This window comes from Coptis chinensis, chromosome 1 (assembly GCF_015680905.1).
Source record: "Coptis chinensis isolate HL-2020 chromosome 1, ASM1568090v1, whole genome shotgun sequence".
Taxonomy (NCBI): domain Eukaryota; kingdom Viridiplantae; phylum Streptophyta; class Magnoliopsida; order Ranunculales; family Ranunculaceae; genus Coptis; species Coptis chinensis.
This window is the reverse complement of record NC_141456.1, coordinates 62,223,688-62,240,038: the sequence shown is the minus strand read 5'-3', so window position 1 is coordinate 62,240,038 and position 16,351 is coordinate 62,223,688. Positions and strand designations below refer to the sequence as shown.

At 36.5% G+C, this 16,351-nt stretch overlaps 1 long non-coding RNA gene across 3 annotated transcripts; it reads left to right on the top strand.

Annotated features, from left to right (window-relative positions):
* Positions 1-1,743: 1,743 nt before the first annotated feature.
* Positions 1,744-6,187, top strand: LOC147524868 (uncharacterized). Of its 3 annotated transcripts, XR_015197443.1 has the most exons (7): positions 1,744-1,812; positions 2,682-2,811; positions 3,049-3,156; positions 3,262-3,457; positions 4,244-4,289; positions 5,837-5,927; positions 6,009-6,187. It is a non-coding gene; the product is annotated as an uncharacterized LOC147524868 (long non-coding RNA). The 3 variants fall into 3 exon arrangements; XR_015197453.1 differs by having other exon boundaries at positions 3,073-3,457; XR_015197456.1 differs by lacking the exons at positions 5,837-5,927; positions 6,009-6,187 and adding an exon at positions 4,498-4,567 and having other exon boundaries at positions 3,049-3,457.
* Positions 6,188-16,351: the final 10,164 nt, after the last annotated feature.

Here is a 16,351-nt window from a genome sequence, read left to right as displayed (position 1 = left end):
TCAAGCACATTAGCGTAAATTGTTGTCTTTATTGGAACACCGAGCTTGCTATAAATAATATGTTGGATATGTATATAAGAGCTTCAGAAAAGCTATATAAAAGATAATAAAAAAAAACTGGAAAGCGCAATATGAACTAATTTATCACCTGAATAGTGCAAAGCAAACATCGATTTTCTGAGTTCAAGGTTGGATAAGTCAATCTCCATATCCAAGTTGTTTTCAAGAGCCTGATTTTTTATAAAACAATTAGAAGAGTGTTTAAACAGTTTTACGAACCGAGAAACAGGATATGTATCAAGAGGGTGTTTAATAAAAATCATTCTTACCGGATCATCTTCTTCGTGCAAAACACAATAGAATAGACAGAGATATGAGATAAGAACAAATCATCACAATATAACAGTTCAAGTTCAATATGATAAATTCAAAACGGCAGGACTTGATGTTCAACAAAACTTATTCTCGGGATACAAAGCCAAGATGGGAGGAGTGGAGGACCAAGTAACAACAGTTAAAATTGAAAGTGTGTGAAGCGCTATAAGAGGAATTGTAGGGCCCCATGGGTACTTGTTGAGATTTTTAGTACAGTTTCATGCGGGACACACTAAGCCTTGCATAGTAGTATATAAGCTCTTGGGACTGCTCCACTCATTGCCAATTGGCTTTGAATTGATGCTCCAAAATTTTAGACGGTATTAGAACAAAATTATTTTAGTATTTAGCCTTAAGGGCCCGTTTACTCCAAGCCACGCCGGATGTGAGGAAGCCCCGTTGAAATGTTAGTATAGTCTCACATGGGACATTTAAAGCCTTGCATAGTAGTAAACAAGTTCTTGGGCTGCTCCACTCATTGCCAATTTGTTTTGATCTTATGTTGAAGAGGTAAATCATCATCTTCAACTTTGATCATCTCCTTTCTCAAATACCCTAAACACCTCTCAACCTCCCACCCTTACGACGTCGATTGCCGGACTTCAGGCCATATTTTGACGCCAGTACACCTCCTTACCTTCTTTCACTCTGTTATCTTTGAAATTATATTTTGGACTCTCTCGATTCTAAAACACTTTGATTGTTTTCAAGCTTTCAAGCGACAATAGCTTGATCGAATTCACGAAATCCCCACGGTAGCTAGAAATCTTTTTAAGTATTTCGACACTCCATAGACAATAGGCTAATCCAAATACAACATTGTTGAGATCAAATCATTATCTTTGGCAGAATGTTTTGCTTTGTGCAAGGACTACTTCTCACCCACTCACGGCCAAATTAGGGTGTATTCGGGTGTTATTTTGTAGACGATTAAGCCTTGGCTCACATCTCAGATTTTAAAGCTCAAAAATGGGGAAGAAATAAAGGCGAGAAAGGTTTATGTCTATGTTGTGGTACCCAATGTGGCGAGCGGATACCGGAGAGTGGATATGTTCATGCAATCTTAGACTTCAAACAAAAGAGCAATGGAGATGATGTACAACAACACTATTCAGTCTATTAAGGCTAAGGAATACAACCAAACCCAAAGGAATAATCATAGTCATTATCTCCGTTTTTAGTCCTCCTCAAATTTGGGCTAAGCAACACGTGATCACAAAACTGTTGGAGCAATTGTAAAAGCAAGGTACATTTATGGTTTCTCTTGGTTATTATTATTACTTTGATTAATTTTTGGCAAAATCATGTCCTTGATGCTTCTTTTTTTCAAATGAATACTCATTGTCGATTATTTTAGTGGGAGTTGGGGATGGACCTTGGGATATAATGAAGGCATTTAACGACAATATTCCTCCTCGAGCTTTTCATAATTTCAAGGTAATTGATAGCGGCGATAATCACACCCCTTTACTCTGTTTGATTGTATCTTGACGCCACATATTTTATGATCACAACCTTATATTTCTCTCTTTTCGGTTTGTGATTTTTACCAAATTATGTCAAAGAATATGCCTTTATACGATAAGCCACGGAGTTTGCTCTTGCAGCTTTGACGGAATTTCCGCATAGTATAAAGCAACATTGAACTTTAATATATTGGGGTAACAAGAGACGCCTTTCCTTTAAAGGTTTTTCATTTAACCGCCTGATTTTTTTTAGCATATTCCACATAAACATAACAACGATGCACTTACTCTAGAGGCATTTTTTAAAGCAGTTCTAGGAATGGGAAATTAGTAGAAAGGTGCCTCTTTCACCACCCCTTTACAATGCTTGCTTCATTTAGCACAAATAAACCGGCCCCGTCCAAAGGTTTCCATCATAGTGTGCCATATATAATCCCAAGCAACCTCTAGAGGGACATCTCCACCTGAAAATTCAACATTCGATAACAAGGTCCAACTTTCATGTTGCCATCTTATCTCTTCTAACTTCTACAGTGATTTAAGGACCTGTCATTGTAGGTTAACTTATTAATTTCGTTTGATACATTTTAGATGCAACATATTTTCCCAAACTTTGTGCCCCAAACTATTTTATATATATATATATAAGAGCCTACAGCCTACTTCTTAGCTATCATTATGGGACTTTTCAATGATTAAGTCTTAAGAAAAAACAATGTAGGTCTTTTATTTAGCCTTTTGTTATTCTTGTGTACGTTTTATTTATAAAAATCAAAGCATTTTTTACAGTAAGCTAGGAAGAACTAATGGGCTATTTTGCCCTATTGATAAATCAATTAGGGGGAACCAGGAGCAATCAAATCTTGGAAAAAGTTATTAAGGTCTCGTGAATCTTTCTTATGGATGTCCACCGGTATGCCCCCTTTTCCTTACAAGCACAAAGGATATGGCTTCTAGCTGCGGACATCATGTAAAATCTCAAACCCCTTGGTGCTATTTTTTTTCCTTTTTCCCTTATATTGGTCCAAAGGCATTTATGCTACTTGCTTTTTATGGTTAATTGACCGCCTGGAAGGTTTATATTGACATATAATCACCGCCAGTTTGACCTGACCTATAGTTATGCGGATATCGTGTTGAAAATTAGTCCCAAATCTTTATTAAAATATTAACAGGATCTATATATCTGCCAATTTCTGACTTTCAGCCTTGATGATCTCAATGCTCTCAGCAACTCTTTGGGACTCAGCCCACTCCTTCAATGTAAATTTTCCCCAACTTATGCATTGTCGGCTTCATTCTGGAGCATCGAAAGGTATATCATTGATGCGAGTGTTCCTCTGGTAAATTCAACTCTTCTTGATATAGTTGCTTTTATTCATTCTTTTAAGTTTTGCGTACATAATTATGTCTCTTCTAGAAGCTTGATCAAGGTCCAATAACATTCTTAAAGAACGAGGCACAATATAGCAGTACAGATAAGTTTATCTATTATTTTCGCATGAATGCTATTACTGGTACTGTTTCCTCGCTCCTAAACATTCCCAACACAGTTGTTCATTCGCCAGTAATGCTCAGACAAAGAATTCCAGTGGGAGAACTCCATCTTCTCCCTGGTATGTATTCTTCAACGACTGCTTTTGGATTTCAATTAGGGTACTAAGAATATACCATAAGTTGCTAATCACTCAAATTTACTCATTTTACTTCCTCCAACATATTGCTCACGTGTCTAGCCCTACAATGTTTTGTTTCATTCTTATACATATTTACTTTTATTTTCACACTTTTGACTTCGATATGAAATAAAACAATCATCATTATTATCCACTTGGTGTCAATAATTCTTTCTTTTCCCCTGAAATTGTGGTACATGGTGAGTATAATTGCGCACTTCCATGTTCTTATTTAAAATTAGTTATTAGGGTGTAATAGTGTATCAACAGTTCAAGGAAAGTGAAAAGAAAGAGGGCTTTGAAAGTAGATGGCTCTTGCGGTTTATAATCTAATTTATTCCCCGATATAGTGATATACGTTCCTAAGAACTTTTAAAGTGGGAGTCTGGGGTTTCAGTTTTACAATGAAGAAAAAATTAAGTATGGTAATTAAGGAGTTTCCAAAAAGAAAGCCTAACGAGATGGGCTTCAACTATGGGCATTACTAAATAGTCGAAAAACTGTTTCGGATTTTCAAGAGTATGCATAGTTCCCTTTTTGCTTTGATTTCTTTATCTGTCTCTCAGTTCTTCCTATATGTTTTTTTTCCTCCTAAATTTTAATCATCTCACTTTTTCCCTCAGTTCAGTTGTGACTCATTTCTCCCCAGGCATTTGGTTGTTTCTTTATAGACCAAAATTCAGTGTTTAGAAATTTGATTACTAATCTTGGTTGAAATGTGGACAGAGATTTCAAGGAAGCTACATACTATCAATGAATACATTGCACTCAGGTACTCTCTCTCTCTCTATTTCACTGTACTTTTTGGTTTTTCATATGATATCTTTAGTGTGACTTTGTTCTTCTGCTATCTTATTTTCTCTATTTTTAGTAACACTCAATTTCTATATTGATAGAGATTAAGTCTTGGTTTTTGTCAAGTTAGCATTGATTTTTCAGAGATTGTCTTTTTTCTACCATGTAATTTGTTTGAATTGGAGGCTTTCAACATTATTCTCGAGGCTTCAATTAATCTCAAAAACTATTCTTCCAACGTCTAAGAATTAAGGTGAGCAATTATCACTCCAACCTTCTTAGATGTGTGTCCTCTTTTTTCCTTTCCTTTTGATATACCCTGACTATATCATTTTGAATACCAAAAATGGATTAATGTGTCACACATATATACTCTTGAATCTTGACTACCCATTTTTGGTTACTTTGTGATAGAAATATTAGAAGGAGAGTAAACGACTCAAATCCGTTAATGGAGTCATTTCAGTTATTGCCTTTTTATTCTTTGTTTTTTGTGAAAACATATGGTACTTAACTTAGGTGTTAGACTGCTACTATATATATTTTCCTTTGCTATAGAATTTGTATCGCGGCCAACCCGCAAATTGTATGTACTTGTGTAGATTGAACAATTTAGGGAATTGGAACATTCTTGACGACAATTTTATTAATCTTTGTATTGCATCCATTGGGTGGTTGGCAATCATGGACCTCATACTGACTTGCTAAAAATGCTTGCAACTGTTAGCTTCATTAGGTTCTCGATCTGATTTTTCAAAATTCAGCTCCATAGAAAATGGTTAACGTGAACAATTTTAAATTTGCTGAATCGAGGGTTGAGTGCAAATGTAATTTTGTCGATTAGGTATGTCTCATTGAAATCCGTAAATGACTAAATTAATTAGCCAAACAACTCCATCTAAGCTATTTCATTCTCTTTCTTTATTTTCCAATCTTTGAAGTGTGCATGTGGTTGGTTGATACATACATAGTTTCAAATTAGAAATTAGAAGTCGGAACAAACTTTGATGCCCCCAATGCATAGGGATTCCCTCCACTGTTTCATCTATGTTGTAATATTGTACCAAACGCGATTATCCTATCAATGGTTGCAAAACATGATCACTTACGATCACTATCCCCGATCTTCCCTATCGCTTTTGGTTTGAGATGAGCTTCGGCTTTGAGAGAAAGACCTCCTTGCTTTCTGAATTCCAATATGAGGGGATTTTACCGAACCGGTATGAACTCTATTATATATATAATTTTCTGTTCAACTCGATTCCTTAACTTAAAATTAGAGTTCCCCTGTATAACCTATTAACCTCCATAACTGGAGACAGACGGATAGTTTGGTGCGGGCTCCCTAATTTACTTTTTTTTTTTTTCCCAATTCGCTTGTATACTTCCTCCCATATTTTCATTCTATTTTAGTTTTTCTGATTCAATCTATTTCAATTCCTATTACTTCTTTAATATTATCATCGAATGTGTTCACACAAACAAAAAACCAACTGTTAAGGTACCCTTTTGTCAAATTTTAAGGTTGCTTTGGCCCACGGTACAACAACTCAATAAGGATCGAATCGAAAGTGACACAGACATGCACAAACACTTTGTGTTGCGATTCCAATTGGTATGTTATCTGATTTTGGTTTAGTTTGTTGTTGAAGTTTGTTCCTCTGCAATATCTGACATGGTTTAATTTGTTACCCAGGTAAGTTTTGGAACAAGAAGTCCTCCATTTGGCAAAGTCGTCCATTAGCTTTCAATGGATAATTGCGGATGGTTCTCATATAGACCTTTGGAGGGATTATAGGGGAGTTCGAGTCTCTTCACAAAAGGATGCATGCAAATCAAAATCAAAATTGAGTTAGATTTTATTTAGTTTAGAATGGAGCCTTCCAAAGAGAAATATTTCACTTACTACAAGGTGATGCCATGAACATTAACAACCTACGTAAATGCAATCAAGGTGTAAAGGATTACGAGTTTGCACTCCGGATCTGAAGGGACAATTTATAATGAGTTCCGCACGAATGGGAAATGATATACTAGGCCAAAGGTCTGCTAGAGCAAGCTTTTATGGAATTCACATTTAAAGTAATTACTACCTACTTGGATTGGGATGGCGTAAAGAAGAATCTCTTGATCATTTGTTATTGCGAGAATGTGACACTACAAAGGAACATGGGCATGGATTTCTAAAAAGTTTAAGGTCAACTCCGTCTTTCACAATTTAAAAGACACTATAAATATTTGAAATCGAACAATTGCATCGATTAAACACCTATGGAACACTCAATGGTGTCCGAATCGTAACTATATGAAAGAACACAAAGTGTTGCAAAAAGCGATAGTAATAACTTGGAAAACTAGAAGAGGGAAGTGATCATGCAAATTCAGACACCGGCTCTCTCGAAAGCAGACTATGTACACCACAACCACCGAAGTGGAAATAATGTAGTGGAGACCATCATCCCATCAAATAGGCTCGAGGAAGGTCACCAATAGAGAATGATCGCAAAATGGGACTTGCCCGATCAAGATACCATTAAAATCAATGTTTAGCGAGCTTCACTTAGTAGTCTTGGAGCTTCACTTAATAGCTTCACTTATGTAAAATCACTTAAATTCAAACCGTGCCGTACGGCACGGGTTATATCTAGTAGTTAATAAAGCAAAATTTGTAGACATCAATTGCGTGGCTCTAACTAACTGTATATTCTCGAAAAATAAAAAGGTGGCTGTAACTGTTTCTTTTTTGTTCGATGATGGTCGCTCTAACTGTAACAACCAAATATCATGAGTTTTTTTTAATATGGATTTTCTATTTAAACCCAATGTGCCATGTCCATTTTCCATTACAACATTCAACCAGTTCTTCACAAATAATAACTTCACACCAAAACCAAGAAAAATGAGTTCAATTCAAAACTTTAACTACCTTACACCAGAAGAAGAAGAGGAAGCATGCTTATATACCATGCAATTATGTACTGCAACAAACTTGCCTATAGTATTTGTGGTGGCAAAATATCGTACATACCGATATTTACTATTATTTCAATAAAGTTCTAATACAATGTCGGCATGAACTTCATGATAAATTTCAAGTACAAAGGAAAGAGACAAGAATGGACACATGTTAAAAAACTATTGGATGAGCAACTATAAAAAGAGTGGAGACAAAAGAAAGAGAAGAAAGATTCATTTGCCGATTTTTACTTTTTCTATTTCTCACATGCAAACGAGAGAGAAAGGGAGAATGAACAGTGTAATAACCATTAATGGAATAAAAAAAAAACTTAATTGATTAAATTCTCTTCTTGCATCTTACATTGGCACCGTCGTTCTTCAAGAAAACAGATTCTACAATAGATTCAAGTTTTCTTGTGGAGCAAATCTAGATGAAGAGAAAATCAGTGGGTTTCAATTAAGTTCTTCTTAGGTTCCACCATTAAAGCTTCTTGAAGAAGCTTCAAGCATCGATTTCAAAGATAGCGTGGAACAACCAAAACGAGATAAGTTGCTTGAAATCATTCTTTATTTCTGGTTATTTCAGATTATTAGGTCTGTTGAGCAATGATTTTTAAGAAGCTTTGAATTCTTTTGATGGATTTGAGGGATAAGTTTTTTAAACTCTTTAAAGTTTTATTTCTTTCAAACAACCTCAAATTTTGTCTGTGAATTTCAATTCCATTATATAAATTGTTCATTCTTACAACCCAATTCGGTTATGTTTGCTGTTCTTGGGATTATGTTTTTACTGGTGGGGTATCCAAAAGCATGGCCCAAAATATCGCTGAGATATCCGATATCTCGCCGAGATATCTCAGTAAATTGGTATACCGATATCGATATTTCCGACATATATCCACCGAATATTGAACCCCTTTTTTTTCGAGATATATCGAATTTTCGATATGAAAGTTTATATCGCCGATATAATCGATATTTCCGAGATAATCGATATATATCAGTTGACTTTTTAACCAATTGTTAATAACTTAATATTGAAATTTCTGAAATATCCGATATATTCGAGATATATCGGCGAGATATCCGAGATATATCGGTGAGATATCCGATATTTTAGAAACTTTGGACTGGTCACCAAAAAAACCGAGATATCCGATATATCCGATATATTTCGGTTTTTGGGTACACCGATATCGAAATTTTGGGCCTTGTCCAAAAGTAATGTATGGTGTTTAAGTAAACTGCGAGAAAAAGAACTGTTGAAATCTGTAAAGTTCAATACTAGGTATCGGCTAATTGGGTGTATTGTTTGGATTTCAGAAAGGGGCCCAAGTAAGACAAGTGGGCATCGGTTTTCAGATGAAAGTTCAAGGATTACTACTGGTTCGATAAAAAAGATGAGACTGGTTGATTTTCAAATATCAAAAGACAAGAGGAGTTTCAGTTGAGCTTCTGGGCACATACAGTTAGAACACTTGGGGGCGAAATACTTGATGAAGACCGATACTGGTACAGGTTTTGTTCGTACAGCAAAGTTCGATACCAGACAACACCCAAAGTTCGATACCAGTCGAATCCCAACAATCAAGTTCGATACCGAACAAAAATAACAACAATTTCGATACCAATACTGAGTCAAACCAGTAGGAGAAATCAGTTTTCGATACCGATACAATCAAATTCAATTTCGGGTGCAGCAGTTTTCAGAAGGTTGGCATCGGTCTCGAAAATGACCAATTCAGTCTACTCGATCTCAAAAATATTCGACACTGATACTACACAATCATCCTCACTGCCGATACTGAACAAAGACAACAACCCAATTTCTACACCGAAACCCATCATACTAGAATCAAATTCAACAACCAAATTTCGATACTCAACTCCCGAAACTTCATCAAATGGTATCGAGTTCATGGTATCGGTCAAAAAATTTCAGAAGTGGCGTCGGTACAGTTTGGAGCGACATCAAGACCTCGTTTTCGAGATTGGGCCATCGGTTTCCGAAGGTGGATGTCGGAAATCAGTTGAAGCCGAAACAAGAAATAGTTGATTACTTACAAGAAAAAGGATCAAGTTTCATCAATCAACCGAACTGTCGAGATAAGTTTTTCCTCGTCAAAATTGTCACACCAAATTCATTCATCTGTTTTAATTTGACTGGATATGGGTTTTTTAGTATTGAGTTGGTGAATTTTGATGATGGAAATTATGAAGTTGATACAAATCAGATGGTGACTGATATGTTGTGAATATGGTTTTGAATTTTGATGAACCTTGGTACAGATATTAAAAGAAAGTTTGAGGAGATGAATAAGTTTGTGATGTTGAATGGGTGGTGCTAATTGTTTGGAGGAAATAAGATATAGATTAAAAATTTGGTGAATGTGGTGAAAGCCGATACTAACAAATCATTTAGGGACCGGTATAACTCACTTGGGGAAGATACCTCACTGCTACGATGATGAGGAATGTTTGGATTAAGGGTGGAATTCGAGGTAAACAAGCCGAGCTTTACCATGCTCAAGTTTGGCTCGCTAATTACACGAGCTTTAAATTGAGCTCGAGCTCGGTTCATATAGTTAAACGAACGAGCTCGAGCCGAGCCCGAGCCGCTCGGTTATTTTACACTATAAATATGCTATTTAAGCTAAACGAGCCGAACTTCATCAAGCTCATTTGTTTCACGAGCTTTAATTTGAGCTCGAGTTTGGCTCATATAGTAAACGAGCGAGCTCGAGCCGAACGTAAACGAGCCAAGGCCAAGCCGAGCTCTGAGCCCTCGGCTCAAATTCCACCCTTAGTTTGGATTGGATAATAATGGGTATGTCGGAACTCGGAAGTTTGAGATTAAAGAGGATAGCCGATATAAAGGGAATCTGTTATATAATTGAAATTTCGATACTGGGGGTCGAAATTGATCACTTGGAGTCAAAATCTCATGTTCGATATAGTTTCACTTGGGTTTGGGCATGGGCAGAGATATTGATGTTGGAATTATTTGGGCTGATATCGCTACAGTCGATATTTGATAGCTGGATATAAAATCAGCGCTTGGGGGCGACAAATTGGGTAACCGACACTAGTCTTTCGAGGCAGATATGGTGCACTAATTTGGATGCCGATACTAATTTTTATTGTCGATATAAGATTTCATTGATGATTTAAGGTTGGGAAAATACCGATATAAACATATCACTTGGGGATTTGGATCAGTTGGATTTGGTTGAAGAGTTCAAAAATTTTCTTTTATCCAAAATTTCATTTATCAAATCCTATTTCGAATTCAAAAAATCTAATTGTCAAAATCCTTGTTTAGATTCATAAATTCCTTTTACTAAAATCGAATTTTATTTCAAATTCAAAAAAATTTAATTATCAAAATCCTATTCCGAACTCTATTTCAAATTTAAATCAAATTCAATTTAAAGCCCTAGTATCTGCAGAAATGTGGGTATTAGGCACATAAAGTCTTGGTATCCGCAGAAATGTTGGTATCAGGTATATTGTCAAAAGTCCTAGTATCAAAATCCAAGGCAGATACTAGGCACAAAAAGTCCTGGTATCCGTAGAAATATTGGTATTAGACATATCGTCAAAACCCCTAGTATCAAAATCCAAGGCAGATACTAGGCACAAAAAATCCTGGTATCTGCAGAAATGTTGGTATCAGGCATATCGTCAAAAGCCCTAGTATCAAAATCCAAGGCAGATACTAGGCACAAAAAGTTCTGGTATCCGCAGAAATGTTGATATCAGACATATCGTCAAAAAGTCATGGTATTCGCAGATGTGTTGGTATCAGGCATATCGTCAATAAAGTCCGGGTATCGATAGACGTGTTGGTATCAGGCATATCGTCAAAAGCCCTAGTATCAAAATCCAAGGCAGATACTAGGCACATAAAGTCCTGGTATCCGCAAAAATGTTGGTTCCAGGCATATTGTCAAAAGCCTTAGTATCAAAATCCAAGGCAGATACTAGGCACATAAAGTCCTGGTATCCGCAAAAATGTTGTTATTAGGCATATCATCAAAAGACCTAGTATCAAAATCCAAGGCAGATACTAGGCACATAAAGTCCTAGTATTCGCAGAAATGTTGATATTAGGCACATTGTTAAAAAAAAAAAAAAAAAAATGACGAATTTCAAGTTTATTTTCTATTGCTTTTCGAAATCTTCAAATTTTCACTTATAAAATTTGAAAATTTTGAGAGGGGGCGATGTGGTGGCCAAATATCGTACATACTTATATTCATCATTATTTCAATAAAGTTCTAATATAATATTGGCATGAGCTTCATGATAAATTTCAGGTACAAAGGAAAGAGACAAGGATGGACACATGTCAAAAAGCTATTGGATGGACACAGGTGGGGCAACTATAAAAAGAGTGGAGACAAAAGAAAGAGAAGACAGATTCATTTGCCCATTTTTACTTTTTCTATTTCTCACATGTAAACGGAAAGAGAAAGGGAGAATGAACAGTGTAATAACCATTAATGGAATAAAGAAGAAACTTAATTGATTAGATTCTCTTCTTGCATCTTACAGTATTGAAAGCAACTATAGAGCTTGATGTATTTGAGGTCATTGCCAAATTTGACCACGGTGATTATATCACCCCTTCTAATATAGCTTCAATTCTCGAATTTCTACCAATAGCACAAATGCACCTATTATGGTCGACCGTATGCTATGCCTACTTGCTAGTCGCAAAGTGCTAAAATCCAGCCTTCGCAATTTAGATGTCGGAAGGGTTGAGAGATTATATGGGCTTGCACTTGTTTGTAAATTTTTCATTAGGAATGAAGATGGTGCCTCTTTGGCTCCTTTGGCTCTCACGACTATGAGCCAAGTTTTTATTCAAAGCTGGTAAATATAGATGCTCCACTTTCAAATCAATATGTTCCACTAGCTACTTCAATGTCCTCTAGATCTACACTTTACAATTGTTACAAACGACTAGATTGCTCCTGGTATTGCCCATACAGTCCACAAAGTTTCTAGCTAGATACATGGTAATGGTAATTGAATCACGTTGGCTACTTAAAAAGACTTCGAAATTTGCTATTATTATTTTTAGGCACATAGCTTTCATAACAACAACAGAATTGGAATAGGGTTTCTAAGAATTCTATCCCTATTTGATAGTGTTTATAAGAAATATAAGCTGACCCAGCTATCCACAACTTTATAGGTGCTACTTGAAGGATGCAGTTGCTAATGGTGGGAGCCCTTTCTGCTGGATGTGAATAAAGAAAACAATAAAGAGACAAGGACAGAAGTAACAGGTAACAACCAAAGCATAGATTAGGCTGTCTTTAAGGAAAGATTTTGCCCCTTCTAGTAGTGCAGAAATGCAGCAGTGGCGTTTTCCTCACAGGATTCAATGGTTAACAACAGTCTGACTTTGCACTAGAACAGACTACCCTCTAGAACAACAATATAACTTTCTCTGGCAGCTACAGGAAGAAGAGAAGAAGAATAGGGCAGGTTATGGTTTCTGTTTCTCTGAGATGGTTTTTTATGAACTGTACCTTCTATGGTCGCACAACCCCTATATTTATAGAGGCAGGTCGGTCACAGCAGTTCAACTAGAACAAGGATATGGTCGGTCAAGAGACCAACTCACACTAGGACACTGAAACCGAAACTTGCAGCAAAAGCAAAAACAAGTTTAGGCTTTTGGTTAATCCACTACCCACTAGACAATAGTAAGCCCAAGCCTAAGCCCAACACGGTGCGGTGCGTGCGGTGCGGGCGCATGTGTGGCTTTGGGTGAGTCCTCCCTCCTAACACAAAAGCATTTGTACCCTAAGGGCACGCCCTTATGGTAGAGGAATGTCTCTTATACTTCACTTGCTAGTGGTGGATAACCAATGTGAGACTATCTTCTATGCACTAAAGTGGAGAGAACACACTTTGTTCATCTCCTCCACTTTGCACACACACACAAGTATTTAGAAATACTTAAGAGATTCCAACAATCCCACTATTTCAAAATACTTATAGTTCCCTACTATTTTGGAATAGGATATTACAAAAGAATTAGGTTAACGAAATGCCAGAGAGAATCGAAAAAAACAATGCATAAGATACTGGTGTTTTACGGGCTTGAACCAGTCATTGGATAACATGTCTTATAATACGTGAAAGTGGTGGATTAAAAAAATCTTTGAACCAACATCCCCTTGAAGTAAAATAGATCACATGCACCCACACTGCTCTTTCATTATATGCCTGTTCTGCGGTGTTGCGCTTTTTGGCCCCTGCGCTGCCTGTGTTCCATGAATGCTCTGGAGTACTTGCCCAAATACTCATAAGAACCGACCCAGTTCTACTTTCATGTAGGTGGATATCCATCAAGTGTACATTGCAGTTAAAATACACTATCTTATAAAAAAAAAATGGACTATGGATTCCAATAAGAGTAAAATAACTCATCCTTTCTCATTGCAATTCAAGTTATACAAAGTATAGAAAAAATGATATCTAGTCATAGGGTGGGACGTCTCAAAGAAAGACAATAGCATACCAGAACGACGAGGTGACTTATTTTTCCCTTTGAACCTACTTCATTGGATCTCCAATCACATAGGTGGGGTTGTCGTCAGTGTCGCCCTCTATCTAAGGCAAAAGTCCCATCCCCCTCGACGTTTCAACTACTTGTCTCCTGTTAAGCGGTTTTGTTAGAGGATCTGCCAAATTTAACTCTCACCTCACCTAATCTAGAGCCACAACTCCAGATTCCAGCAGCTGCTTTATAAACTGTAGTCTCAGACGGATATGCCTGCTTTTCCCATTATACAATTTGCTCTTTGCCTTTGCTATTGCGGCCTGATAGTCATAATGCATAGGTACAGCTGGAGGCGATTTTGTACTAATAGGAAGATCTACCAAGAGGTTTCTAGGCCACTCAGCCTCAGCACTTGCTTTATCTAAAGCAATAACCTCAGACTCCATGGTTGAACGAGTTATCAAGGTTTGCTTAGAAGATTTCCAAGTGACTGCACCTCCACTAAGGGTGAAAATATAACCACTAGTGGACTTGATATCATGAGAATTAGATATCCAGTTTGCATCACAATAACCCTTTATCACAAGTGGAGTTTGTCTAAAACGTATGCCGTAATTCATTGTTCCTCTCAAGTACTTGGCTAGTCTCTTTAACGTACTCCAATGTTCCTTGCTAGGACAATGAGTGTATCTGCTTAACCTGCTAACTGCATAAGCAATGTCAGGTCTAGTGCAATTCATCAAGTACATGAGACTACTAATAATTTGGGCATATCTAGACTGAAGGGCACTATGTTGATCATTTTTCTGAAGTTCACTAGTTGCCTCATAAGGTGTCAACACAGGCTTACTATCATAAAAGTTAAACTTCTTCAAAAACTTCTCAACATAATGCTCTTGTGAAAGCGTATAACAATCACTGTTTCTGATAATTTTAATTCTAAGAATCACATCAGCTTCTCCTAAATCCTTCATTTCAAATTGGGAGGATAAGAACATCTTGGTGTTTCTCACAACATCAAGGGTAGGACTCATGATTAACATGTCATCCACATATAGACATATAATCACATATATATTTACATCAAAAGATTTAAAGTAAATACATTTATCAGCATCATTTATGTGGTATCCATTGGACATCATGACACTGTCAAACTTTTCATGCCATTGTTTTGGCGCTTGTTTCAACCCATATAAAGACTTAACTAATTTGCATATTTTTTGCTCATTCCCTGGTACTATAGTACCCTCAGGCTGCATCATATATATTTTTTCATCAAGATCACCATTCAAAAATGCAGTTTTTACATCCATTTGATGAATAATAAATTATGAATAGCAACTAGAGCCATTAAAACTCTTATAAAAGAAATCCTAGTTACAGGAGCATAAGTATCAAAATAGTCAATGCCTTTTTTCTGGGAGAATTCCTTGACTACTAGTCTAGCCTTGTATTTTTCAATGGAACCATCTAGCTTCAGTTTCTTTTTGAAGATCCACTTGTAACGTATAGGTTTCGCCCCAGGAGGTAGATCAACTATCTCCCATGTGTGATTAGATATAATCGAATCTAGTTCTGAGTTTATAACATCTTTCTAGAAAGGTGCATCTTGAGAATTGATTGCCTCATTATACGTCATAGGATCATCATCAAGAAGAAACATGGAAAAGTCATCACCAAAATTGGTGGATTTTCTATCTCTTTTACTCTTCTGAATTTCTTGTTCAGAAATTTTGGGATCTGTTGATTGTTGTTCACTAGGAGCAACCAACCTCTCAATGCCAATTTTCAAAGGAAACAAATTCTCAAAGAAATTAGCATTTTTACTCTCTATAATAGTGTTAGCATCGACAAGGTTATTATCAGATTTTACTACTAAAAATCTATATGCAGCACTATTATGAGCATAACCAATGAACATACAATCAACAGTTCTACGTCCCAATTTTCTCTTTTTAAGTTCGTTCACTAGAACCTTTGCAAGACACCCCCACATTTTGAAGTACTTCAGGTTAGGTACATGATCTTTCCATAATTCATATGGTGTCTTATTCCCTGTTTTCTTGTTGGGTATCCTATTCTGTATATGGCAATCATATAGGATTGCTTCCCCCCACAAGTTCAGGGAAGCTCAAGAACTTACAAGCATAGCATTCATCATCTCTTTTAGTATTCTGTTTTTCTGTTCGGCTACTCCATTAGACTTAGGAGAGTATGGTGGAGTAGTCTCATGAATAATGCCATTCTTGTCACAAAAGTCCTGGAAGGGGTTAGACTCATATTCTCCACCCCTGTCAGACTAAAGTCTTTTAATTTTACAGTTAAGCTGGTTTTCAATTTCAGCTTTGTACTTGAGAAACATCTCACCTGCCTCATGCTTGTTTCTAAGTAAATATACTATGGTGTACCTAGAGAAGTCATCTATGAATGTAATATAATAAAATTTCCCCCTTCTAGACATGGTACTTCTGAATTCACCCAAATCCGTATGAATAAGAGTTGGTAATCCAGTTTTATCTCTAGAAACAGTTCTGCAGGGTTTCTTTGTGGCTTTA